This window comes from Prinia subflava, chromosome 6 (genome assembly GCF_021018805.1).
Source record: "Prinia subflava isolate CZ2003 ecotype Zambia chromosome 6, Cam_Psub_1.2, whole genome shotgun sequence".
NCBI classification, from domain to species: Eukaryota; Metazoa; Chordata; class Aves; order Passeriformes; family Cisticolidae; genus Prinia; species Prinia subflava.
Genome location: NC_086252.1, coordinates 18,713,231 through 18,739,198, shown reverse-complemented (window position 1 = coordinate 18,739,198; position 25,968 = coordinate 18,713,231). Strand labels below are relative to the sequence as shown.

The 25,968-nt window shown below is 37.3% G+C and overlaps 1 long non-coding RNA gene across 5 annotated transcripts in view; it reads left to right on the top strand.

Moving 5' to 3' along the window:
- Positions 1-398: 398 nt before the first annotated feature.
- The window catches only part of LOC134552144 (uncharacterized), a 38,853-nt gene continuing 13,283 nt past the window's right edge, over positions 399-25,968 (top strand). For 4 of the 5 annotated variants that reach the window (XR_010080780.1, XR_010080782.1, XR_010080778.1 and 1 more), the window contains exons 1-5: positions 399-611; positions 700-839; positions 5,227-5,327; positions 10,939-11,004; positions 15,534-15,732. This is a non-coding gene — a long non-coding RNA (uncharacterized LOC134552144). Of the gene's footprint in view, positions 612-699; positions 840-5,226; positions 5,328-10,578; positions 10,645-10,938; positions 11,005-15,533; positions 15,733-25,968 lie in introns of all 5 variants that reach the window. The other variant, XR_010080781.1, reaches the window with a different exon arrangement.

The window sequence follows — 25,968 nt, the reverse complement described above, 5'->3', positions numbered from 1 at the left end:
AAAATCTTTTGTAAACAAACAACAAATTAAATTTGATTCATAGATAGTGTCTTTTATGAAGTTAATGACTTCATACATTTCTCTGTCACTGAGCAAAATTTGACTAACTCAAACAGTAAACATTTTCCACTAACCTTTTTTTACATATACGCAACTTTAAAACTAGCTCCTTTGCACCTTAATAAAGCTAACAAACTTTTATTTGTAAAGTTAACAATTTTAATTGCTGTTTTTAACCCTTTCATTTACTTTCCTCCTCCCTGAAAATCTACAAAATCTTGCTTTTTTAATGTTTGCCCTTTCATCCACTTAAACAATTTTTTAAAAACTTGTTTCAGCTCCACCTCTGTTTTCCCCTCCTCTCAGTAATGCCTGAGTTCTTGTAATTGTGTGTTTCCATCCCAGGTGCCAGGCCTGGCTCAGACATGTGTGGTCAACTGGCTGTGCAGGTGTATCCCTCTGGAGGCACTCACTGTTCCAAGTCAACAAGCCTTGTGGAATGGTCAGATGAATCAGTCCAAAGGGGAAATATATTTTACAAGTGACCATTATAGAAGTATATCAGGATTGTAAAGCTGAATTATTGCTGCTTTTGAGTTACTGTGTTAACGGTGAGTTTTGTTATCTGACCCCTGTTCCTCAAGTGAAAAAGCACCCTGTAGCATTATATTTTTTTGAACAAATTTAATTTCATTCCAGGTGAACATTTCAGTCAACTGTGTGGAAGATGTTTCAGACTGGCCACTGTGAAAGTGAACAACTGTAGCTAAAATTTCCTTTTCCAGATGACCAGGAATTTAAAAAAGAATGGTACTTTCAGCTCTGGAAAGTCAGGCCAGGTGAAAAATGAGTACTGTTCTTTCTATCTTGTTTGTATAGTCCTTTGTTCTGTGCTCTCTTAATATTTAAATATAAAAAAACCCTCCTTTGTTTCAAGCTAAACAAAACTGGGAAGTTCCATACTTACAGATCCCTGTTCATTGTTGCTTTCTCTGTTTTTTTTTTTTTTTTTGGGGGGGGGCGGGGTTGGGGGTTTTTTTGTGTTGTAAAACAAGTAGAAGAGGAGCAGAAGCATTGTCAGGTCAGGAGGGTATAACCCAATCAGAAGTCTCATTTATTGCATGGGTCTAATGTATTGTACACAAGGAGTGAAGCAAAGAATCCTCTTTGTCTTTCCCACAGGGGTCAGACATGCCAGTACACGTTAGGACAGCTGTAGAGTACATACTGCATAAGGGTAAACAGCAAACAAAAAGTGGGTAGACTTGCTTGTTTGGTATGTGTGAGGTATAGCATAAACATATAAACACCCCAGTGCTCATATTACCTTTTCTCTCTGCTCATTTGCATTTGTTTTCAGCTAGAGCACTCTGTGCAGATGTGATTAAAAGCACTAGAGTTAATAAAACCCAAACAGTTTTATTCAAATACCCTCTCTATATACAAGCACCTGAGAAGATATCTAGCATATAATGCATTGCTGTTACCTACAATTATTCCTGTAGCCCAATTTATTTGCAGAAAGTCAAAGACATAGTAAAATGTTAAAATAGTTATGGAATTATGGAAGCATTCCTCCACTCCTGACACCCTCTTTTGAATCTTAAACCCCTTTTGTTTGAACAAATGTGTGGAAAAGATTGCTAATTATGAGAACATGTGAAAGGGTTTGGTGTTGCTCTACACTGAATGAAACAGGATACAGAATACAAGAATTTGAGAAGTGGGTCTGGGGTGGAATGACACCTCTTGAACCAATTCTGCACTGAGCCAGGCCTGTTTGTGCCCTCCAGCTGCCTCTCTACAGGAGCACTCTGGCTTGCTTGGAAGCCCTTGAGTGTGCATCAGCATTGCCATAACACAGAGTGGTTTGTGTTTATTTACATGTATTTTGTGATGATGATTGTAAAATGAAGGTGTTCTAGCTTATGAACTTGTATTGCACACTTTAAATAACTAAAAGTCTTTATTCAGTCTGGTTATTGTCCATTTATATTTTCTGTCTTGAGGGACTTTTATCTTAAATATTATTACAATTACACTCACTTTGGGCACTAATTGCCATGGGAATATATTTCATACAGAATGGAAAATGCACCTTTGCCTAAGCTTCCCTTTCTAGTACAAGGCCTATCCCTCATTTAGTCTTGTTTTGAATAAATGTGATATGATTGTTTAGGAGACTGAACACTTTTCACAAGACAGTACTGGTCATGATGTTTATTGACAGAAAAAGGGGTGGCAGCTAATGTTATCCTAATTATTTAGAACTCTTTTGAGTTAAGTCTTGGTTCCAAAATGATTGAAATCAACTTAAGTAAGTTGTTTCATCTGGCTTTGGATCATGTAATAAGGCTTTAATTACACACACAGGCAGGAGTTCCCCACACAGGCTGAAGTCTGTTAGCACTTTTTCCTTGTTACTCAAGGAAATAGGATAATTGTGAGGATTTCTTCCTCCTCATAATTAGAAGGAAAAAATTAAGTGCTGGATTGTAAATGATCTCCCTTTGACCTTTGTCTCCAACAATATCTCTAACTCTAATGGATGTTCTATCACTACATCGCAATAACTCAAAAATTACATATAGTAATGGTTGAATGATGTCCAGACACCAATTCCATTACTGTGCTGCTCTCATGTCCTCTGCAGGAGTTAAAAGATTAATCCAACACCTGCGTCACTAGGGAAAAAAACCCAAGAAGATAAGTATTCTTATTAAGTAAACAAGGGTGGAAATTGTTCAGCCCATTATTCTGGAAGCTACATACATATATAGTAAGCACTGTCAATGCAGTTTTCAATTTCAGTGTTTTATATATAAAAATTTTATACAGAAAATCTGTTTGTATGGCTGATATATTCTGATTTTCCAGGTTTGTTTCTCCTGAAATCTTTAACTCTTTTTTCTTACTTCCATGTGTTGTACAGGTCTAGGTGATGAAATAAGTTTTGACAGAATTCAAAACTTGGTTTTGAACATGTTAGGTTAAACAGAGTTCCTTAAGCAGACTTTCTCAAAATTAACAGTTCTAGCTAATCAATGTATTCAGAGTGAAAAAATAAATATTATCGTAGCATTTATGTCTAACTCAAATGCTAACACCTGGTGCTACAGGAAGGCCACACAACTACAAAAGCACTTTCAATTTGGCAAGTGAGACATCCAGTGGGTTTCCTTCATCCTGAAGCTCTGCTGTCCATGGAAACTCTCAGCCAAGATCGCTCTATCCCTAGTAAGAGAAGACCTTAACCTAGAGGGCTTGGCTGGAGCAGTGCAGGCATTGATCTAGAGATTCATCTCTGCTTCCTTGTGTTGTGGTCCCGTGTGATAATGGAGAAGTTGGCAACTACAGAATTGTTTTGGGGGTTTGGACAGTTTTTTCCTTTTTTTTTTTTTTTATGTCCTAGGATGCTAAACATTATGTTGAGACAATGCTTATTGAGAGAAAAAGTAAGTAATAATATGAAGAATTAGTCTGCAAGGATCTTGTGATGGGGAAAGTAACAGCTTCTAAAATTTAAGCTCATTCATTCTGGTATTGCAGAATGCTTCTTTCATCCCTGCATACACTTTAAATTACTGAGTTCAGATGGAAAGGTAGAACGGATTTGGTAGAAGAATAGAAGAGACCTGGGCAGAAAAAGGCAATAAACAGAACTAATTCATTTCATAATGAAAAGAGTTGTCTATTTGTAAAAAACCCTCCCTTCAGCCCTTCCTCTTCAGGTTTTGTCAAATTACCATAATGTTTTTAGATAAGGTTACAAAAGCCTGTCATAATATCAATATAACAAGCATAGATTTTCACTAGAGTTTTTGACATTAGGCAACTTGAATAACAAAACAGAATAACAAAAGGACAAATATCATATGGACTACAACAGCTCCAATGATAATTTGAGCATGTCATTGTAAGCAGAGCATAGAGGTTCTGGAAAAGGAAAAGAGATTAAGGGGTAGAATGGCTTTCCACTCTTACCTCTCCTCCATCCTGCTCTGAGCCCTAGCAGCAGCAATACGCCTGCTGTCGGTCATTATCAGGCTTTTCCAGATGTTCAGGATTTCTCTAATATCCTTCCTTCATCAGCTTTTGCAATCAAAAGACCTAGAAACTTGCTATACTGGAGGGAGGTTGTACAGGTAAGAAGTACTTGAGTACTTTTCAAGTGAAAAACTACAAGAGTGACTTAAGGGCTGAAAAACAGCAGCAAAACTTTAATGAAGTTCACTTTGTTTAGCCCTTAAAAGATGAGGCAAATAGCGAGGGTGATCATAATCTATTGGAAAAATTAAGGAAGACACATAAATTTTAGAAAATGGATATTCAGCTAACTGCTCCAAGACAAAATAAGAAATTGTAGCTAGGGCAGAAAGTAAAGGTAAGTTTTTAATGGCTACAGTGATTAATGAGCTGTGTAACCAAAGGCTGTGGCTCCCAGTATTTGCGGTGATCATCTATTATTAGAAATTTTCAAACCAGGAATGGATATTTCAGGAAAGGTGCACTCTGACGCAAGCACAACTGTTGAAACTGAAGCAGGAATCAAACCATTCTAGTTTTCTGTTTCCTGACATCAGGATTAGATGAGGACATTTGTCCCTGCTGCCTTAATGATGCCCAGTGTTTCAGGTAGAAGAAGCCACAGAGCTTCCTACAGAGGCATTTGAGGATTGTGGGACATTGCTTCTCATCATGAGATGAGACATACCCGGAATTTGATGAGATTTCAGACATCTCTGTCATGTGGTGGGTCCAAGCACAGGATAGGACATGCTAACAGTCTTGTTGAGTGACCCAGAATACTTTCAAATTCCTGTAACTGACATGCCCTTGCTATGGGGCTGAGGGACTGGTTTTTATAATGAGATTGATGCATATCATACTTGGAAGGCTGTGACTGAAACTGGGGTAGAGGAGGACATAAGCAATATGCTCTGAGTTACCACCTGCTTGCCTTTGAGGTGGGTAAAACGTGCAACTTGCACTGATTTCACTGATGGAGTGTGATCAGGGAACTCCTGCCTATGAGGGTAAGGATTCAGGTCTCCTTTCTTAATTCCATCACTGATTTATTACAGAAGACAGGTAATTAGGTGTGGTTTGAAGAGGCGTTCTGAGATCAGTCCTATAAATAGTTAATACATGAAAGGTTTTCTGTGCTATTATTGTGTATCAGTATTTATGATCAATGTGTTTGTAAGTGATTCTGTTCTGTTCTAGCTTTTGAGTGAAGTTGCTGCTGTGTAATGGCTGATGCACATTTTGGAACCTGAAAAGCAACAGTATCTCAATATTGCATAAGAAGCTGGACTGAGATTTTTGTAAGTGAAGTATATTTTGCTCAGAAAGATGTTGAAGCAGTCTTGTTTATCTTTACCACACACATTTTCCAGTAAAGACTTGCTGTTGGTGATGCCTTGGGAGGGTACCTGGAACAGAACCTAGACAGTGTTAAAGGAATAAAGTAGGCATTTATTAAAAGGCCTTTAAAGGAAACACCTTGGGCAGTATGAGAGCCTGGCCGTGGCTCTACCCAAGAGGGACCCAAGATGGGCTCAAGATGGACACCGAGTCATGAGTTTTCACTTTTATAAGGTTTGGTCCATTTACATATTTGAGTTAATTGTCCAATAACATCTTTGGGTTATGAAGTCCCATCCTCCCAGACTGCTCTCCTCAATTTGCCGTTGTTTATACTTTTTATAGAATAGGCCTGAAGCTGCAATGGTGTCCTTCGTTCTCAGGCTGGAAAAGGATTGTTTTGTCTGACTGAACTGTGAAGAGAACTTGCTAACACTATATGAAGTTCAGAATTATATACTAATGCAGTACAGCATCTGGAAAATATGAAAGCTAAAACTTATGGCATCATTGGGAGACTCAAAGCATTCAAAAATAAGCAAACATTTTATGAAATTATTAAAAGCAAATTTCATTGTCTAGATAGAGTTTATAATTTCCTATTATTGATTAATTTTCCTTATACATCTTCTTTATCCAAATCACCTACCAGCTTTTTTGACTCAATTGTGGGTTTTTCCCCCAGTCTTGCCATTTCCAGCTAAATTCCCAAATTTCTGGTGCACTTCCTTGCAGTAGGCAAAAGTAAAACACGAAAGTGGGAGCATAAAATCCAATCTGTTCTATTGCCCACCATATGTAAGGTAAGACATAAGGAGCAATGACTGATATACCAGCTTTTAACAGTAAGGTCGACCTCTTTGTTAGTGGCTAACCTGTTGTAGGACAGGAATAGATTAGGTAATGTGATATCTCTGTTTTACGCCATCTTTGTCTTGTATGTTACTCAGAGGAGATAATGATAGATGTAGGATGACACATTTCCTGACATGAGCTTAGACCCAGTGAGCCCAGATAATCCCAAATGGAAAAGAGAGGGATGCCTTGTACTGAATGTCCTTTTGAGGCCAAATAATTTTAGTGGCTTTTTATGTGTGTGAGCTCCAAAACCATGTTTTTATGGTATCCAACTTAAATAACATGTAACTAATATAAAGAAGCATGCTATTCTCAGAGAACAGAGCAGACCTGGAACTACAGTTTTAAATAGAAGGAAGAGAAGTGGGGAGTATATATTTTGATTCAACTATGTTTGAGAAGGGTTCTCTTGTTCCTGGAAACAATGAGATACAAACCTGTTTGCATAGTTGATCCCTGGCCAGAAAGGATTCCTGTCAAGTGAAATATTAACCCATAAGGAATGCAGTTTCTTAGGGCAATGAGCTATTGGCTTCAAACCAACTTTAATGCAGAGCTAAGGTGACCATTTAAAAACATATATGCATCCAGAGGTCTGCATGGCTGCCAGACCAGAATAAGATTATCCTTTCTCTTAGCTATAGCTTACCTGTTTGTAATTGACCTGGTTCTGAAGTGTTGAAAAGTAATTTCTAGCTGTATAGTGGACAAATGTCTATTACTTTGGTTGTGTCATTGCTGCAGGCAGGTGTTTATATTATGGAAACTATAACAGTAGGTGGGAGCTCTATTAGTTATTCTAATGTCTCAGGATAGAGAGAGAGCTCAAGAAACGTTTCCTCCCCGGAGTCTCTGCTGGGAGTGATAGTCTTCCTAAGCAAGGTCAAATTTACACAGGATCCATGTCATAGGAGGCAAGAAAAGTGAAGGGAAACACGAAAAACTCTGAGCCTGTTGAGGGTGACAGGTAAAAAGTCCCAAGCCCCATTCCTTTGCAACACGATGTGCTAGTTCTGCTAGTGAGTGCCAAGTTCAAGCTGCACTCACTGAACCCACCAGGTAGCTGCTGCTCCAGGAAATGCTTTTTAGGCCCCGGGAGGCATTTACACTAAAATGCCAAAATACCAGTGGAACAACTAATTCTTTCTCTCAACTCAGAAAGGGCTAAGCCTCTAAAGCATGATCTAGATCACAATGTTCATGCTAAATTGTTCCCTCTTCTTTTTTTTTTTTTCCACAAAGTGCAAAGTATGACACTCTGTCCATGGGCTCTGATGGGCTCTGATGTGCTTTGTAGGTGTTCAATGTACAGCTGGAGGAGGCTCAAACGTGTTGGAACTCACACCTGTGGGATAATTTTAAAAAACCCCAACTGTGTTCTCTGCAGAGTGAGTTTCCTTCTCTAAGTACTATTCACTTCCCAGTGACTTGGTGGCACTCTGGAGATACTAACAGTTTTGCTCCTTTTTGTGGTGGGTTTCAATCCACTCATAGGTTCTTGTAGATTCCTTAGGATTAGAACTTTTTTTGACTAGGAAGTTTTGGAGAAGGAAGATGGGAGAAGGTAAGCATTACATCCCAAATCCTACTCACTTGTGACACTGAAATGGAAATTTATTAATGGAAGGTATATGACCTTAAAGAAAGGCCTTATTAATAGCAATGTTAAAACTACCATAACTAGAAAGCTGGGTTAATCCACTCAGAAGAAAATGGTGGCTCCATTTGCTGTGCTTTTATTTTCTATTTTTCACAGGGTCTTTCCAACATTCATTTCACATTGGGTGAGTTTATAGTCACAGCAGAAAGAGCAAGAAAATACTTCCTCTAGAGCTTCTTCTGACATTAAATGTTTGGTTATAGCCTCAGAGAAGGACAGTAGTGGCCAGTGTCCAGGAAGTGTCTCAGCTCTCATTAAACACAGATGATTAAACATACTGCACCATGAGTCATTGTGGCTGTCACATGGAGTTAGGCCATGCTGCTGCTGTTACCACTATGCAAAAGGCAGGATTTAAGTTTTAGTATCACTACAATTTTGTCCACAAAAAGATGGAAAAACTTAACCAAAGCAACCACTTTGCTTTCCCTAACTTCTTCTTTTATCTCATACCTGTTAATATTGACCCATGGAGGAATTTCAGTCCTGAGCAAATAACTTGATCAGTGGCTTATAGACAGAGTTGACTGAAAACTGTATTTGTGGGCCCATAGTTCATGTTGCTTTCCATGACAAGGAAACAGAGACTTATAAGGGACTAATTCTTTGAGACACTAAGCATTTCTGACAAGGTGCTTTCAGTACAAATGGAAACCCGATACTCTTGCAGAACCAAACGGAGCAAACAATCCTTTAACAAGAGAAAAAAGAGAGAAAATACAGCCTTAGAGGGGATTTGTAAATGCCTTCATAACAGGAAGCGCTACTGAACTCTTATAGTGGCATCCAGAGTATACCACCATAAGATCATCTTTCTTATGGAGGTATACGGAAAACAGCGCTTCACACTGCACCCTCTGCAGTCAGTGATTAAAGTGCTGCTAAGTCCATGAACAGAGTGGGTCCCAATGTGGTGGAGATCACTGCTACTATTTTTAGTCTGTATTTCAATAGCTTCTGATGTCTTAAGCAGGTCTTTCCCTTCATCCCTCTCACAGGGGATGTACTGTCAACAACTGTGTGTTTGCAGCTGGGATGCAGCCTAATTTCAGCTTTCTTCCAGTGTGCTTCTGGTGACACAAGGGCAGAGCATTTAGTAATCTGTGATCTAAGTACACCTGGTAGTGTATTTTCTTCAGTACAACTAGCAGAAAAAGAATGAATTGTCTTAACAATTTATTGTTAAGTACTATTGAAACAGTTATTAAATGCTTGAATGGCCATGGACAATCCCCTTCCTTTGAAAAAACCCAAAACAACCTAAACCAGAAAAAACCCTCACTGATTCCAAGTTCTGCTTTTATGTAAAAAACCCCCCAGACCAGAATAGAAAACCCATCCCCAAACAATCCTTCACTCAAAACCATAATTCAGATGACAAGGGGATAGATAAAGTAACCAACTTTGGTATTTGGACTTGGTGAAATCTATGTGATAACTCAGATGTTCTAACTGGGAGCACTAAATACATGTGAAATAAAATTAAAAAAAAAAATCTAAATTTTGAAGAGAATCTGCCACCCCCAAATTTAAGGAAATTGTAGCCTGTTGTTTTATCTTCATTATGACAGAAGATAAACAGATAATTTTATTTGTGATCCAAATAGAAATACATTTTGGCATATGTTCTGTGCCAATAGTTGCTCTTGCTAGAACATGCTTACATTTTATTGCACTGGGCTATTTGCCATTTTATGTAAGCTACACCAGCTGCTCTTGCTCTTGCATGAAAGATTACTGTATGCATCACTCTGGTTTTTCCTAAAGCAGATAACGCTTTGTAAAATCCGGATAACTAAGTCTCTAGGAAGTCATTGTAAGTTATATTAAAACTGTGATAACTGGGAACAGAAACAGCCCTGAAGAACTGTACTAAACTTACTAATTTATATTCTTACATTCTTTTACCTGCTATATTTTTCTACTACTTGCTGGTTTTGCTTAAATTTGACACACAATGAAGAAAAATATTAATGATAACTTTATACACTGAGAAAATTTCTATTTTAATTTTTATGGCAATTAAGTACACTGAAATCAGTTTAGATCTACATGAAAACAAAGCCTCCAAATTGTCTTTGTTGCATTTCCGTGACAAGTTTCATGCTCTGTTTTCCTGGCAACCTTCTGCCTGGGAAAGCAGCATTATGCAAATCAAAATTCAAATGGCAGCCACAGATGGAAAATGTAACACAATTTTTCTTGACATCTTGGTAATATAGGTAAGAGCATGCTATCACAAAACTAAATCAAGTTCTTTTTCTCAGGTGTAAACTCTGTCTCAGCTAAATTTTAAAGCCAGTTTTCCTATGACTTAGATGCAACATGGCTACAAAATTGTATTAATTCCAGATTTAGAAATGTCATGCTTAAGCAGTAGTTGAACTTTGCTGGTTCTGATAGGTGCTGGTGATTAAAGTGCCCATAAGTAAATGGTTGTGTGGACACTGCTGCTGCAATAAAAAGTCTAAATATAATTGGTCTGAGGGTGTGGAGAGAAGCAGCAGGGGATGCTGGTAGGGACAGTAAAAGCTCAACAGGGTTATGAAAACCTGCCAAATCTCCATCCTCACTGCAGGGAGCTCCTGATGCTGCCAGGCAGTAAGGAAAACAGATGGCTGTTGCCTCTAAAGCCAGTAACATTAATTTCTGTGCCAGTTGTGTATTTTTGCTCCTTGCTCTCGATTTTCCAGCTCCTGCAGTAGCTCCTGTAGCAGGCAGGCATTGGCAGACATGTTGGAAGGCAGCCACACACGCGGGTGAGTTTCAGCTGAAGATGATGGCTGCTTTGTTTTGGTTTTCCTTTTCCCCAAGCTGCCTCCACAATTTGGCAAAGGGATGCCAGGATTAGAAATAGTGGGATTGGAGAACATGCCAGAAGCTATTAGAGGGAAAGAGGCAGAGCTATAGTAAATGTGGAGATGGAGCAGTGCCAGTAGGAGCGTGGGCAAGGGGGTTTGGATGCAATTAGCACAGCCGGCCAAACATACCCTAACACGGACACTTCACAGCTACGTGCTGAATAATCCTCTATTTTGTGCTTATTTTCACAGGGGTATAGCTAAAACTTGTAGATGGGGCCTTGGTTTTTCCTCAAAAAAAGCAATAATGTGGACCTGGTAAGTCTGTAGCAGCTAGAAGTGATTTCACAGAATGCTCTAAATCAAATCTCTGTCTAAAAGAGAAGAGCAAGAGATGGAAAAAAATAATGTTTAAGTTTGTTTGCACTGTATTTCAGCTATTCTGAATGTCTGAAAGAGTTTGGGATTTTCCTTAGCTTTCTGAAACTTCTAATGCATTTGTATGCAGTTGTGAAGACTAACAAAGCACCAGCTTGAAGGAAGAAATGCATAGGATGATGAATTTTAATTTTAAAATATCACTAAGAGAGCTAAAAGAAAGACACAAGCTTGAGCTGAGTTAGGAATTCAATGAAATATATGCATAGGTTGACATACAGAGTAATGATGGCATATGACTGACTTGTCACCTACCTTAGGGGAAAGATTCTGCCCTTGTGCAGGTTTCTGCCTGTTGATCTCAACCAATGAGTGTTTTGTGCTTTTAACAGATATTTCTGATTTAGGCCAATGAAAGCTAATGGAAGTCTCTGAAGAAAGTGCCAGCCCAATCAAACAGGCAAATTTGGCACTTGGCATCTGAACTGAATAGCAAAACTGGGTAATTTCCTCTTGCAAAAGCTGTGTGCCATCATTATTCTATGATACTCTAAAAATGTCATAATTAGTGCTGACTGGTTATTTTTGCCATCTCCTTCATTTAATCATTTAGCCACTATTGCTGTCTACCAAGAAAGACATTAAAGCCACTTTTTCAAAAGGCTTGTCTGGCTTGTCCAGAATAGAACACAATTCCCAAACCAACAAAATATGATGTATACAGCTGCCCCATCCATGTAATTGTAGCAAATATTTCTAGATGCACAGCCACAAAACAAACTCAATAGAGGCATCTAAGTATTTGACAGGCATGTATGTCCAATTTATATTCTTTTACATTTTTCTGTGAAGGCATAGTTTATCATTGTTCTTTTCTCTGGTCTCTGGTTTATGAGCTTCACATGGGAAAGCTAAATGTATCATAGAATAGCCATAGTGCATTAAATCACACACACAAAAAAATCCCATTAATAAGTCCTATTGAAATGGTACTTTTGACTCAGTGGTAAGGTACTTAAGAGCTACAGATCAGTACTTTTTGTTAATGCTGTAGAACATGCTCCAGCAAACTACCAATAAATATATACAAATAGATGATTAAAACACCTTTAGATAGTCTACACAGAACTGAAATTATCATTTGGCAAAATACCCATAACATCTTTCAGGAAAGGCTGTAGTATAGGTATAGATCATCAATTTATGGCTTCCATTTAGGGACAGCCTGTGATTAAAACACTATATTATTTCTTTGCTTTTAGTCACAAGTAACCCTGTCTCCCTTGCAGTCTTTGAATCTGAAAGTAGCTGAAGGATCGGGTGCAGAGTGCAGAACATTAATGAACATTTGAAAATGAGTGGCAAGAATTTTCTTGGCTCATTATTATTAACACATTGTGGAATTGGAAAGAAGATAGGAATTGCTTTATTGCCTTCTGTTCTCAACAGTCTTAGAATTTTACTTTTTATGTACTGTATATGCAGGCTTTATCCCCCTTCAGAAAGAAATTACATTCTCTCCAAGCCCTTAACTTACAAGTTGGCACAGTGGTATGTGTGATAAGAGACACTGGACCTCTGGAAGTGTATCTCATTTCCTGTTGTGATGCTGCTGTTTATCTCATCTCTCCAAGCATGTATTTTTGGAAATGTAATCATGAGTTTAGTTCCTGTTTTGTGCCAGGCTATTGACACATGCAAATTTTTTCTGTGGCGTAGGCAAATTTTTCTGTGTTTGTTTCTGTAACAAACAACCTCGTTTGTTACTATTATGCTATAGCAGTACTTGGTGCTGTTTTGGTGCAAGAACATCATTGTTTGTTGGTGGGACTGTTCTTTTAACTGTCTTGAGTGTCCAAGTTGTATATTAATTAAATTATCCATTAAGTGTCATAAATTCTGGTGAGAAGTGCTGTGTTATACCCTTACTCAAAGGCAAAGCATCACTAGCTGGATGGACAGGTAGGCATAAGAAATTTGGAAACTCGGAAATGGGGTGAAGAGTTTTTTCTTTCCTGTAATGCTTAGAGTGCCTAGAGAGTGTAAAATGCCCAAGTCATGTATTTTTAATCCAGCACCTGGGGAAGATGCAAAACCTCTCAGTGGTGGGTTTAAAGATTTGAGTGAAATTAATTTTACCCGTCTGAAAATGTGGAATAAGTTACTCTACTCCATCCTAAAGATGAGGCTGAGGGACCTGTGTGTTTTCTCACTCGTTTGACTCTGGGATGGGAGAATTTTCTCACAGCTGGGGGATTTAGTAATCTTCTGGCTGCAGGCTTTGAACTGAAAAGACACCCTACTATCAGAGCTAGGTTCCTCAAGCCTCTAATATGGGATTATAGTGATAACTGCATGGTTTAATAAAATGTAGTTGGGATCTGAGCAGGAGCTGTTCAGATCATGCCAGCAAAAGCACTGGTCACAACAACAGGACATGTAAACTCTCAGCCCTGCTTAGAGCAGAAGGCAACAGGGCAGTAAACAGGCAATGCTTCTAACAGAGGCTGTGGTTATAAGACTTAAGGTTATAAGATGTTTAAAATCAGATTTTTACAAAAGCTGACATGTTAAAATCTTGTGGATTTATACAGGCTGCATGTATTAATGCTGCACTTGGTGTAGGCATCAAGATCGAAATCAGTTTCAGGGGAAGGAAGAAAGAAATCAAATGTTTAATCAAGGCACTGTTCAAATTCACAATGTGTGTGAAGGTGGAAAGCCTGTGTGAACATACTTCTAGAGGCAGTGAGTGAAATCTTGCACTGATCATTTTAGGGAAAGAGATGTCATTGAAACATCCAGTAAATCTGCCAAGGTTCTTTCCCTTCATTTCCCTTTCAGAGCTAGAAATGGGAGAGAAAAATGTATCACATGTTATTTACCCCTGTTGATCATATTGTGGTGTCTGGGTTCTCAGAAAGCCCTAAAAGCTTTTATTTGTTCCAATCACAAAGAAAACCTGAAAAATGTGACATTTTCATTGAGAAATTAGTTTATACAATGTAATGGGACTGCTTTCACTGCCTGAGTCTCCTTTCTGAATTGTAGCTTGCTTCTCACGTTGACTCAGCTACCCAGCAGCCGCTGCTCCTGGGGTGAGCTGGAGTGTTTTCAAAATAATAGGCTGAAATCAAAGAATGTACCAAGAGCTACCCAAATGCTCCTGAACTCATTTCAAACATTACTTGGGAATGATTCTTCTTACATGTTGGAAATGTCTTATGGCTACAATGGGAAGCTGATAGTGTCCTGCAAACGCGTCCCTCTTAAGGTTTAGTGCATGTTTGCTATTTAAAATATTGTTAAAAAACAGATTCAGAGTGATACCAGCAAACCTTTCTTCCATGCCACTCTGAAAGTCTTGCTTGTGTAATATAATCAAATCATTAGGAATTGCTTCTTCCTGAGAAAAATACTAAAAATACTAAAGTCCTTGTGTGTATCCAGGACTCCATAAGAATTTCATCTGGATATCTATCAGGGTAGCTCATCCTCACTGCCTACATCTACAATGGGTAGCATGGTTGTTCTAGCCCATGCAGTGGACACATAAAATGCCCACAAAGATTATACACGCTTAAAATATTTTTGTTTCATAAAAAAAAAGATGAATTGCTGTTACAGAATATATCTTACATTGAATTTATCTATCTTGTTACCTAATATTTAAGGTAATATAATTTATTGTTAAAATCTACTGTAATATATTATATTTAAAATATAATGTATTGTTTAAATTGGTCCTGCAGTGGAGTTTAGTGACTGTATGTGGCTGATGTGGAATATCTGGCCATACAGAATCAGGATAACTTTTCACTTTATTATAGCCTTGAAGTTCCATATAATTATATGAAAAATTCTTCAGGTATTTATAGATTTACAATTCGCTTAGTTAGTTTTTGAAACCCCAGTGACAGGGAAACGTCATGTGGTTCAATGTTCATTTTTCAATCAGCCAACTAAGAAGAAATCTCTATGTGTTTTCAGTGTGACACAACTTGGGCCACAGTCTCACCTCTGAGTCCTTGTGCTTCAGGTTGGGGTGCATACACATAAACACACAAAAACACTATGAAGAAATTAAATAACCTTAGTCAGCAATAAATAAGCATTTCTGGTTTTGCCTGGCTTTTAAGTTTGCATCTGCAAACAGCTGAAGATCAAATGTTGAGACTTCTGTATTTGTTGATCTAATTTTACATCTCATTCTTCAAATAGCACAAGTATTTAATTTTTTTGCAGATATCAGGACATCTTCCTTCACTGAGCTGTTCCAGGAACATTCATGAAACCTTACAAATTCATGATCATACCTATTTTATGGGATGTTCTTCTTTCAGTATAAATCTCACATTTAAACTCCATAATAAGACATACTGGCAATTCTGTTCAAAGTATTCATTGCCTTTGGGGAATCAACCTACTTTTAATTTAGAATGTGCTCCTATTGTTTTCTTTTTTTGCAGCATTACTGGACAAGAGGACCTTGTGGACTTCTGCAATGATTTGGAAAAATACCCTGAAACGACCTTTACTGAAACTCTGCTTTGTACTAGTTGAAATTACATTTGTGAGGGTTTGAAAACACAAAGTGGTACTCATCAGACAGGCATTGTTGACTGGCAAACCAGTGGAAAGTGAAGAAAGAGGAGGAGGAGTGTGTGGGTAAGGATGGCTACTCTGTAGTAGCTAGCTGACTGTGTTTTAAGAGTGAATAAATCTAATATTTTCTGAGGAGAGACCCTGAATTTGCAACTGGGGTTCCTAGAGGTATGGGTGTCTTGAGTCTGATGTGATGAAAATTTTAATAGTATTCCAAGTTTTCCCATACCTTTTTTGTGAATGGTAGCTTTCCAGAAACCATTGTTTCCAGAAACAATCAAAGAAATGACAGACATACTACTAGTAGTGAAACTCTGCATGACTTGTCTATTTTAGCAGGGTTCAGAGTTTCAAGAAAATCAAATAACTGATAGATGGGACACGTCCCTGGTTGGCCTTAGGGCCAGCTGCCACTCTGCATACATGAATGCACACGAGTCATCTCAATGCCTCAGGGAGGAGGTGGCCCCATGAGTTAGGGTAACATGACAGCTTGTTGGAAATTAGAGCAGAGAGAGGGGCCCTGCAGAAGTTTATAAGCAGAACAGGTGGCAGAAAGTAAGGGGTAATCACACATTTAAAATTAAAAAGAAAAAAAAAATCTCTGGGGGCTGTATGGCCCCAAAATCTTCAGCTAGGTCTAGGAGGGCTCTTTTGAGATTCAATGCATCAGTAACCTAGCAGGCTGCCCCCCAAAAACCTATTCCCTCAGCCTTCTGTACAGGGTTTATGCTTCACTGAATGTCCACCTGCTGCATGTGTGAGTCAGCACCCAGCTCCTGAAGAACCATTGCAGGGCAATGGGATTTGGGTGTTGTTTTGTCTTTGGGATAGACTTCTGGGATATATGCTGCAATTCCTTGGCTACATACAGGGCATAATGATAAACGGTAGAGAAATGATCAGAATAGTCTTGCTGCCTCTAGTAATAAGGAGTTAAAAGATGCAGATTCTCAACTGCATGATGCACTACTGTCAGATCTTTTCAATACTGACTTTTAAACTTTAGTTACTAGAAGTCCAAGCTGGCCTGGTGAAACAGATTCATGCTGTCAGTGTAGCAGTGATACTGAGAGCACAGGGAAGTCTAGAAAAGAACAAGATTTTTATTTCTTAAGAGCTAATCGTTTGTATAAGGATAAAGAATGGCAATACGTAAATGCAAAAAACTTCCTTTCTGGTATTTTAAGAATCTCTCCAGATCTCATCAACAGGGTCTCAGTGTGGTAAGATTCCATTATTTCAGAGAAGATTTTATCCTTGCATGTAATCTAACAGCTGCTAAATAAAAAGGCAAAAAAAGGAATTTGTCAAAAGCCTTGATTTCACTTATAGTACTTCCTCTTGCCTTGCTTCCAGTTTGCCACTGCTTCAGCTCTGGGTAGTGGTGTGTACATGCCCTATATGAGCAGTTGTAAGAATCTTCTTTGTACATTTCCATTTTTCTTATTTTTTCACCATTGTTTTATCCTTCCCAATTGCTGTTCACAGTGACTGACCATTCACCTTTTGAAATATTGCTGGCATTCTTATTCCCGTATTCACTCTCTGTGTCTGAGCACCCAGGCCCTGAAAGTCAAAAAGCCAAGGCTGTGTAGCAGGTGGGCAAGTGCCTCTTGTGCAAATACATTCATTTGCATTTGAATGTTTCATTTGCATACAAATGCTTTCATTCATAGAAATAAAAAGATTCTCTCCATGTGCACCATTTGTACAAAGAAAAATTGGATTAATGAAACTACTCAGAAAAGTAGGGGAGAAATCAAGTCTCCTGCCATTTTCACTTTGGTACTATGTTTACAATCTGATAATGTATGTCTGAGAAAAACCAAAATTCAATATTCAAGTACTGTTGATTTTTTAACTTCTTACTGCATAAGATTATTGTGAGCTTTCCATGATGTGCATACAGAGCCAGATGGTGTAGATCTAAAGTGGTCTCAATCCTAACTGAGACCACAAGGAAGAACCATAGCATAAATTAAACTATTATTATAGAGATGAAGAAGTTAAATTACAATTTCTCCTCAGAATTGTTGATATTGAACAGAAACTCTGAAAGTCTTTTACTCTTAATGTTTTAGATCTATAGTAGATAAACTTATACTTAAGTTTATGGGTTTTTTAATACCCTTTACTTGGTGTCATCACTAGCATAGGCAGACCTGCTTCTTAACTTGGCTCACAATTCTGTATACAGGTCACTTTTCTGTCAGGAATTACCAGTCAAATGCAAAGTATGCCAGAAAACCTAAATAGTACTATGTATCTAAATAATTTGGGTGGTGCTATCAGCGAAGAAACAGTCATCATAAGAGATAAGATCAGCCAGTGCTTGAAAACAGACTACTGGCAACATCTTTAAAAATGATTTTTACTTTTTGACTTGCATTTTAAGTGGGATGAGAGGAACTGTTGGAAGAGCACACTTGTTTAAGTTTTGAAATTTTCCTTTATGCAGTAGATGACCAAAAATGTCTTTAAAAATTTTTCTAATATGATGATTACTAATCTTCGTGATAAGAAAACCCAGAGCCTGTAATATTCCACGAGAAACCTATCTCTGGACACTGAAAGGCTTCTTTTTACATTCTGGTAATCATGGCTTAGCTCAGATCAAAAAGGTCTGAAGAAAATTTTGAGGTAAGATTAGGGGATTATAGTGTTTCCTAAGACATTTCATCCCAAAACCTTGATAGTGTTCCAATCGTTAGGAGCTTCAATAGGTTAATGGAAAGGATATGTAACTCTGCAGTACCTGTTTATTTCTGTCATGCAGCACTTAAGACATTCAATTACAGTCCTAGGTGCACAGCCAAAGATTGGGGCTGAAGATGCAGATACTGCAAGGTTTATTACTTGGCTTCCTGTGTTTTGTGGTGTGTAATGCTGGGGTCTGGAAACTACTGGTTCAGTGCTTGTGGTGGTTTTAGAATAGTTGGTGCAGTACAGTAAGAGCAACCAAAGCTATGAAACAGTTTCTTCTTTTACATACGCACATTGTAACCGAGCTTGGTAGAAATCCGTATCTGAATCTTAAAAGCCCCGGTTAAGGGAGATTATCCCCCAAAACCTGACCATCAGGATGGTGACCACAGGGGAGGGATTTGGCAGAGGTGATGTTGGCTAGCAGTCTACTTGTGGTGAAGAGACAGCCAACAGCTCATCAGGTGGGGACTGATGTGGTGAGGCCGTCCTAAAATCCAGTTAGCTTAAAAAATTTCTAAAGTTAATATTTGCAGTGGCCTAAAGTAGAAGCAGCCATGGAAAAAGTTAGATTCTTCTCGTGCCTTGCACCTTCTCAAAGGCACCTCATTGCAGCATAGAGGAGCTCTAACACTTTTATAAATCCAATACATTAACCAGATAATTTATAGTCATTACAGTCAATATGTGTTTCAAAAATCCAAGAAAAGAATAGGATGGGGTTATTCCTGGCCAGTGTTTGGAAAGATGAAAAAGAAATAACAGGAAGATGTTTCACAGCTTTTTCAGAACCACAACTCAAAGGAATCATTATAAAGTGAAGAAGTAAAGGCCAATGTCGCCGCCTTGCACAGAAGGATCTAAAAACTTTTTGTATTTCTATCTCTGATTTCATTACTCCTAATAACTCGTTTCCTGATGGAAGGTAAAGAGGCACCTGAAATATAGATTTGAGTCCTTTTAGTTAAACCTTTATCTCTTTGTCATAGCGGGTTTTTTTCTTCTGTAGTTTCATTCATCTGCTCTACTGGAACTTTCAGTCGCACAGTGTTAAAATATGGCTGTTCTAAGCTAATATGCATTAAATTTTTAAAACCTGTTTTATACATAACCTATTGTATTAATATAAAACGTTAAGGCCATTTTTTCATTTCCTGGGAATGGCCCATTACATTGTGAGCAATCTACTCTTGCTTTTTTAGAAAAGACTTTGAACTCAATACAAAAGGAAAATATAATCATGTACAACTATAAAGACTGCTTTTTTCCCTTTTGTGCACAGTAACAGAGGTGGATGAGTAGCATGGTAATGAAGAGATGGACCGTCTTTATTAGGAGGCTCGGTGAAAGGGTTCTTTTCAGAACTTCAACTTTTCTTATCTTCTTAGTTTTCATGACGTCTATTGGACCCTTTCCTTTTCTTGGCTTTCTTTTAAATATGTCTAACAGACTAGCAGAGCCAAGCCAGTTCATCCTTCTTCCAAAGAAGGCTAGATACAAAGTCTAGTGGTTTAGATGCTTCCATTAAGCTTTTTCGTAAATTTTGGGAAATATTGCTGTTTACATTGTTTAAGAAATAGTCGTGTATTGATGTCTCACAGTCATTCTTTATTTCTCTAAAAACAAACAAAACAAACCCTTGCAATGATGTTTTTATACTGTAGTTAAAGGAAGATAATGATATAGGAAGCTTCTTTGAGTAACAAAATAGAACTAGAAATACCACTTAACCCTCTCTCCTAGAAATTGGTTAATACAGTAGATTTGTAGAGGACTATTTGATGATCTCTTGCCCTCTTCTGCAATGTGCTCCACAACCCTTTTTGATATTTCTCTGCTCCTCCTCTATGCTCCCTATTTTTCAGCTGTTCCTCCCACTCTTTCTGCTTTAGTATTCTTTGTTATATAGACAGTTCACTTTTAATCTTGCTCAGTTAAGGAATTCCACTACAATGAAAGGTAATTGCCACGTGATTGCAGAAAATTCAGTCTGGGTGGTACAACAGATGAAAACCGTGTTCCATTCTGGTGCAGAAAAAGCATCCCATCATGACTGTGTTGAGCTCTGAGGAGGGAACCTCAAGAATAACAGCCAAGAAACAGGAAGCATTATTTATTATCTGAAGCTGGAAAACTGAAATCTTAGTTTGTTGACTGGTATTTTCCTGTTACAGTATTATAAAGAATATTACAGTCCCCTGTGAAGGACATTTATTGCTGCATTTCTTAGAGTAATGTATCAGTTCAACAGTGTTGTTGTTTAACCTGTGTATCTTCAGTGCACTATGCTGTTAACAGATCTTGGTTTTGAGAGGATGTGGCTTTTATACAAAGATTGCATAGCAAAATCAAAGTATAAATAAGAAATTATGAATTGTGTAGACTGAAGGATACAAATAATGTGATAGCAAAGTTGACTCTGGCTACATCTCTTGTTATGAGAAGCTCAGAATAATGAATATGATTGGTTTCTTCAATAGATGATGTGTTCCAACGAACTAAGTGCCTGATTTGTGAAAGATTTACAAGACACTTATCTTCAGTATACATATATAGCTTGAAAAAGTGATTTAAGACCTTGGTGAAAGAAGTAAAAATTTAAAGAACTGTGAATCAGTAAAAGGCATTTTGATATGAGTCATCTAGAACGTGCTTTGAGAAGAACTAGATGATCTCCAGAGGCCATTCCAATCTCAAGGATTCTGTGATTCTGTGAACCATGATTTTGTTTTGCATATAAACTAAATCAGTCGTTATATAGAATTTGTACCTCACCGTTTACAGGCATTTATCCAGATCAAACAACCTAAGAGTGTGTATGTATTTCAGCAATAGCATTATCATTCCAGGGAATTATATCCCCAAAACTGACATGAATGACATACTTATTAAATAAACCAATACAAAGTGATTTAGATAAGAATTATTTTATATGCAAATGGAAATCTTTGTGATGTGATCACTGACAGTAAGTCTGATTTTAGCTTTTCATCAGAAGATTATTTACGAGCTGGTTGTTGTTATTTAAATTAATTGGCTAGAGGTAGATTAAACTAGATAAAAGAAAAACAATTTAAACAGTTGTAGTTTCATTTTTTAGTTTTAATCCAGAATGGTAGCTATAATCTGCTCTTTGTAGCAGGACTTGATGGACATGTTTTCAAGATTAAAAATATTTATCAAAAAGAATTTATTATTTATAAAGCAGATATTTTTGCCAACTCAGTAAACTGTTTAGGTGATCTTCACTGTTCAAAATTATTTTTATATATGAGCTCCATTTGTAGTTAAAATAGCATTTTCTTCTGAGAAATTTAATTTTTTAAATTGGAAAAAAAATTTTGGAAATATACCAATATATATATATATATTTTTACATTAAATACAAAATATGTAACTAGAGATTCTTTCTGGGATTTTTTTAGGGTTTTTACCTCTATGTGACTGCTTAGAAATGTAGAAACAGTTTTATACCTAATGGTAGTTAAGCAATAACAAGATGTATCTTGTACAGAAGAAGTATATATGCTCACAACAGTGTAACGAGTCCTGATGTGGTTCCTTTGAACTGCCTACAAAATGTATAAAATAATTTTTTCCTTGGCTGCAAGTTCCCACTCTATCCTTCTTTCTTATGCATTGTAACTACAGTACTGTATTGAAGGGATTCCATTTTTAGTAGAAGCCAGTATGAGGCTTTTCAGGTGACTGTGAAAACTCTTGAGACAATATTCTTATACTGATATTATCATTTTCATGTCATTTCAAAAGAAAAATATACATTTAAATGGGGAATTTTTATAAATTCCAGATTATTAGCCTCTCATTGAGATTCAGGTGTGTTGCTGAAGAGTTTTCTGGAAGATAAAGCAAAATCTTTGCAATGCTCAGTACAGAATCCATGTTGTCCTTATATATGTCCTTTGGCATTGGCTGCAGCCCATGCCAGAAAGGTATCAATATCAATATTTCATTTGGTAGGAGAAAGGCAATAAAGACAATTTGCATAATCTCTCCAAATGGTGTATTATCTTTTCCAAGGGTTTAAGTATATGCAATGTATCTCAGCCTTACTATATTTATTACATCTCTTCTAGGCCAAGTGGCCTGAATTACTCCATAAAAAAATGAATTTGGAACCTGAGTTGAGCAAGAAATGTTGCAACCACTGGAGTATTGATATACCATAAAGTATAGGAAAACAGCCTTGTTTTAGTCAGTTGATCTGGCAAATTGGGCCTGTGCTATCTCAACTTACAGTACAAACAGATACACGAATCTGTTAATGCCCATTTAAAAGCATGACCTCTGTCAGTTCAAATGAACTTCAGTAAGAGCTGTGGAGGTCTAGGCAGCCCATTGGGACAACATGGATAAGGCACATTGGTTTCAGTAGCATGCAGCCAACTTCATCTCCCTTCTGCTCCTTATAGTAAGTGCTGATGACACAATGAAAATCCTCACACACTTTGTACAAGTCTCAACAAGACTGGTGACGGGTAGATGGAATATTAGAGGGTAAGCTACCTGAAAAGAAAGTGTATGGGCATGTTCCTTTTGCTCAGAGAAATGTCTGTGCTTCTGAGAACGTGCACATCACACCCACTACAAAACACTGAGCCCAGCCACACACTCTGTAATACTGGAATCTCCCTGCCAGCAGCTGTGGAGCTGCAATAGGATATGATCTTCTACAAAACTGCTTTAGTCATCATATAATTGTATCATCATACAATAGTGTCATGAACATCAAGTTACTGGGATGTAAACCTCACGTCCTTAATGAAACAGTGTGTGCAGACTTTCTGAGATAAATCAGACTCTGGACCAAGAGGTAAAAGGGCCCTGTGACAGTTCATCTTCATTGGATGGTGAACATACCCCAGGCACTGCTTGGATGCTGTGCAGCTGAATGGGCTGGCTCAGCAAATCCGTTCCTGTAAGCTGCTCGTGTATGTGCAAAGACCTCAAATTTTACTTTCCTTTGAAGTACTCAATTTAAATTTAAAAAGTATTACCAAAAACCTGGATAAAATAAGAAAAAAGATCAAATGTGAACCAAAATGTTTAGATTTCCAAATGAGAGGAGCTGAAAAATCTGTGACTAACTTTATAAAGATCAGCAAATAGGTATTGTATAGGTATAAAAAATAGGAAGATTATTTGCTATTTTCAATTACTACTTCTCCCAAATCAAGTTTAGAGCAGAGATGAAAGAGAAGCACCACAGATTTAGAACCTAATTTTGAAGTTGATGAATTATATTTTAGATGCAACAAATAAATAAATTGAATCATTCACTTGTACAAGACACCTGCAAACCCAACAGATTAGCAGGACAAAGCAGAGGATGTTGAGAACAGCCACAAATATTTTGGACAAGATAAAAATAAATGGCATTGTAAATATTAACTGATTGGACCAGAAAGAGTAAATATCTAGAATCAGGTACTTTATTATAGCCTCGATAGGGCTTACTTGCATTTTTTTCCTGAAATACTTAGTATTTGCTGCTGTCAGCAGCTGAATGGTGAGTTGGACAAAACAATCATTTGATTAAGAATGAAAAATGTAACATTTCTGTTCCAGTAGAGCTAGGCTAAATCTTGTATGCTATTTCGTCATTTTCCATTGAGACTATTTACCCTGATTCTTCCTTATGGTAAACTTCTTTTCACTTATTGCTTAGTGTTCAATAACTTAGGAGGAAATGCACTGATGGTGTATTTCTCTTCATCACATATGAGCCATCTCAGACTGCAGATGAAATGGTTACTACCCAGAGCAGCGGTGGCTTCATGAAACACTGGTACGTTGCCTGCCCTTCTCACAATTCCCAAGGAACACGTCCTACTCTGGAGGGACTGTTCAATGCCTGTGGCTGGCGTGGGAGGGGGGAGAGAAGAATGGACTAAATGGCACAGGTAGTTGAACTGGTACATTCATGCATAATACCTCATTGCTTTTTGTGGTTGAGTTAAATAACAAGACTTTTCTGACAGTAAATTGTTTCATTTTCTTTATCTCAGTTACAGTGGTAGGTATAAAAATATGAAAATAAGGTTAAATTTGGCTCAGTTCTGAAAAAATGAATTTGAACTCATGTTTTAAAGTACAGATGCAGTATTGCTGGGAAATATGCTGCTACAACTGTGTATCTAGAATGAAGGAAAAAAGCATTATAGAATTTAGTGAAAGATTAAGCTGCCGGCTGAAGGGTGACAGGCTGCCGTAGTAGCATTTTTTTGTGCTAAGCTTTTGCTTGCTCTTGTTAAATAGTCAGCTCAAAGTCTTTTACATAAATTTAGAAAGATTTAATTTGAAATACAGGCTTAAGTAAGCCATGGAATTAATCATTATTATGATATGATTTGCAACTCATTTGGATTTTCATTTTTAGCTGAATGTAATACTATTTTGACACTCAGATACTTGTAATAAATTCATTTATAGCTACTTTCTTGCATACAATAAATAAACTAGTGCCTTATTTTTATTGAAAATTTGCATGAACTTTGTATAATGTTAAGCAAGGGAAAGAGTTTAAAAAAAAATCACAGAAAAAAATTAATATGACCTGATATTATTCTTCCCATTCTTAACCCTTATTCAAGAAGTTAAGTTATTCTGGTTCATACAGGGTAATTGCAAAGTCTGGATTAATCCTCTGGATTTATTGCTCTTTCAGTATGAAGCATGTGTTGGATGGTTTTACATTATATATGTATAATGGCACTTTTTTTTTTAACCATGATGCTTGTGCATTATTCTTTCCCATTCTAATTTGTTGGACAAAAGTTAATGTGACTCTGTAAGCTCAGCTTGAAGTTTAAGATCTCCAAAATTCTAGAGGGATAGAAATCCTATTCTCATTGCTGAGTATTGAGATGAATGTGCAACATCACATGCATACCAAACCACATATAACTGGAAGATAGTAGTACTGTTTTTATTTACTGGTGTGTTGATTCTTACTGTGAGTTCCTGGTTTTCATGGGGAAATTGGGATAGTTTGTGTTGAGAGTAGAATTTTTTTTTACTGGTGGTTCATGTAAAGAACAATAGAAATGCACTTGTCAGAGACTGAAGCTTCAGCTGTGTAAGAAATTGTGCTGAAAAAAATTTAATAGAAACCAAATGTGAACAGAACCAGAATCTGTCCATTCAGACACTGTACACTCAGAAAATTTCACAATTTCTGATGAGGCTCATGTCTTCGCATGCTATCACTCCTTCCAACAAATCTTGGACCTGTAGATCTGGTAGGAACTCCAGAAGTCACCTAGCCCATCCTCCTGCAGCATAATCAGATCAGTGACTACTATTCCTGAATTTTTTATTCATTATTTATTTATTCTTTCATTCTTTATTTCTTCATTACCTATTTCTTCCTAAATATTTCCTAATAGACAACCTGCAATCTCTTCAGTCAAGCTATTCCAGTCTCCCAGTACATTCGTGGATAGATTTCTCCCCCACTTCCCAATATCTAATTTTAATTCTTTTCCAGTTCTTCTTGCCCTGTGCAAAATAAAGACAGGGAATACACTTTTATATCCTTTATATCCTTTTATATCCTTTAAGACTGTTACC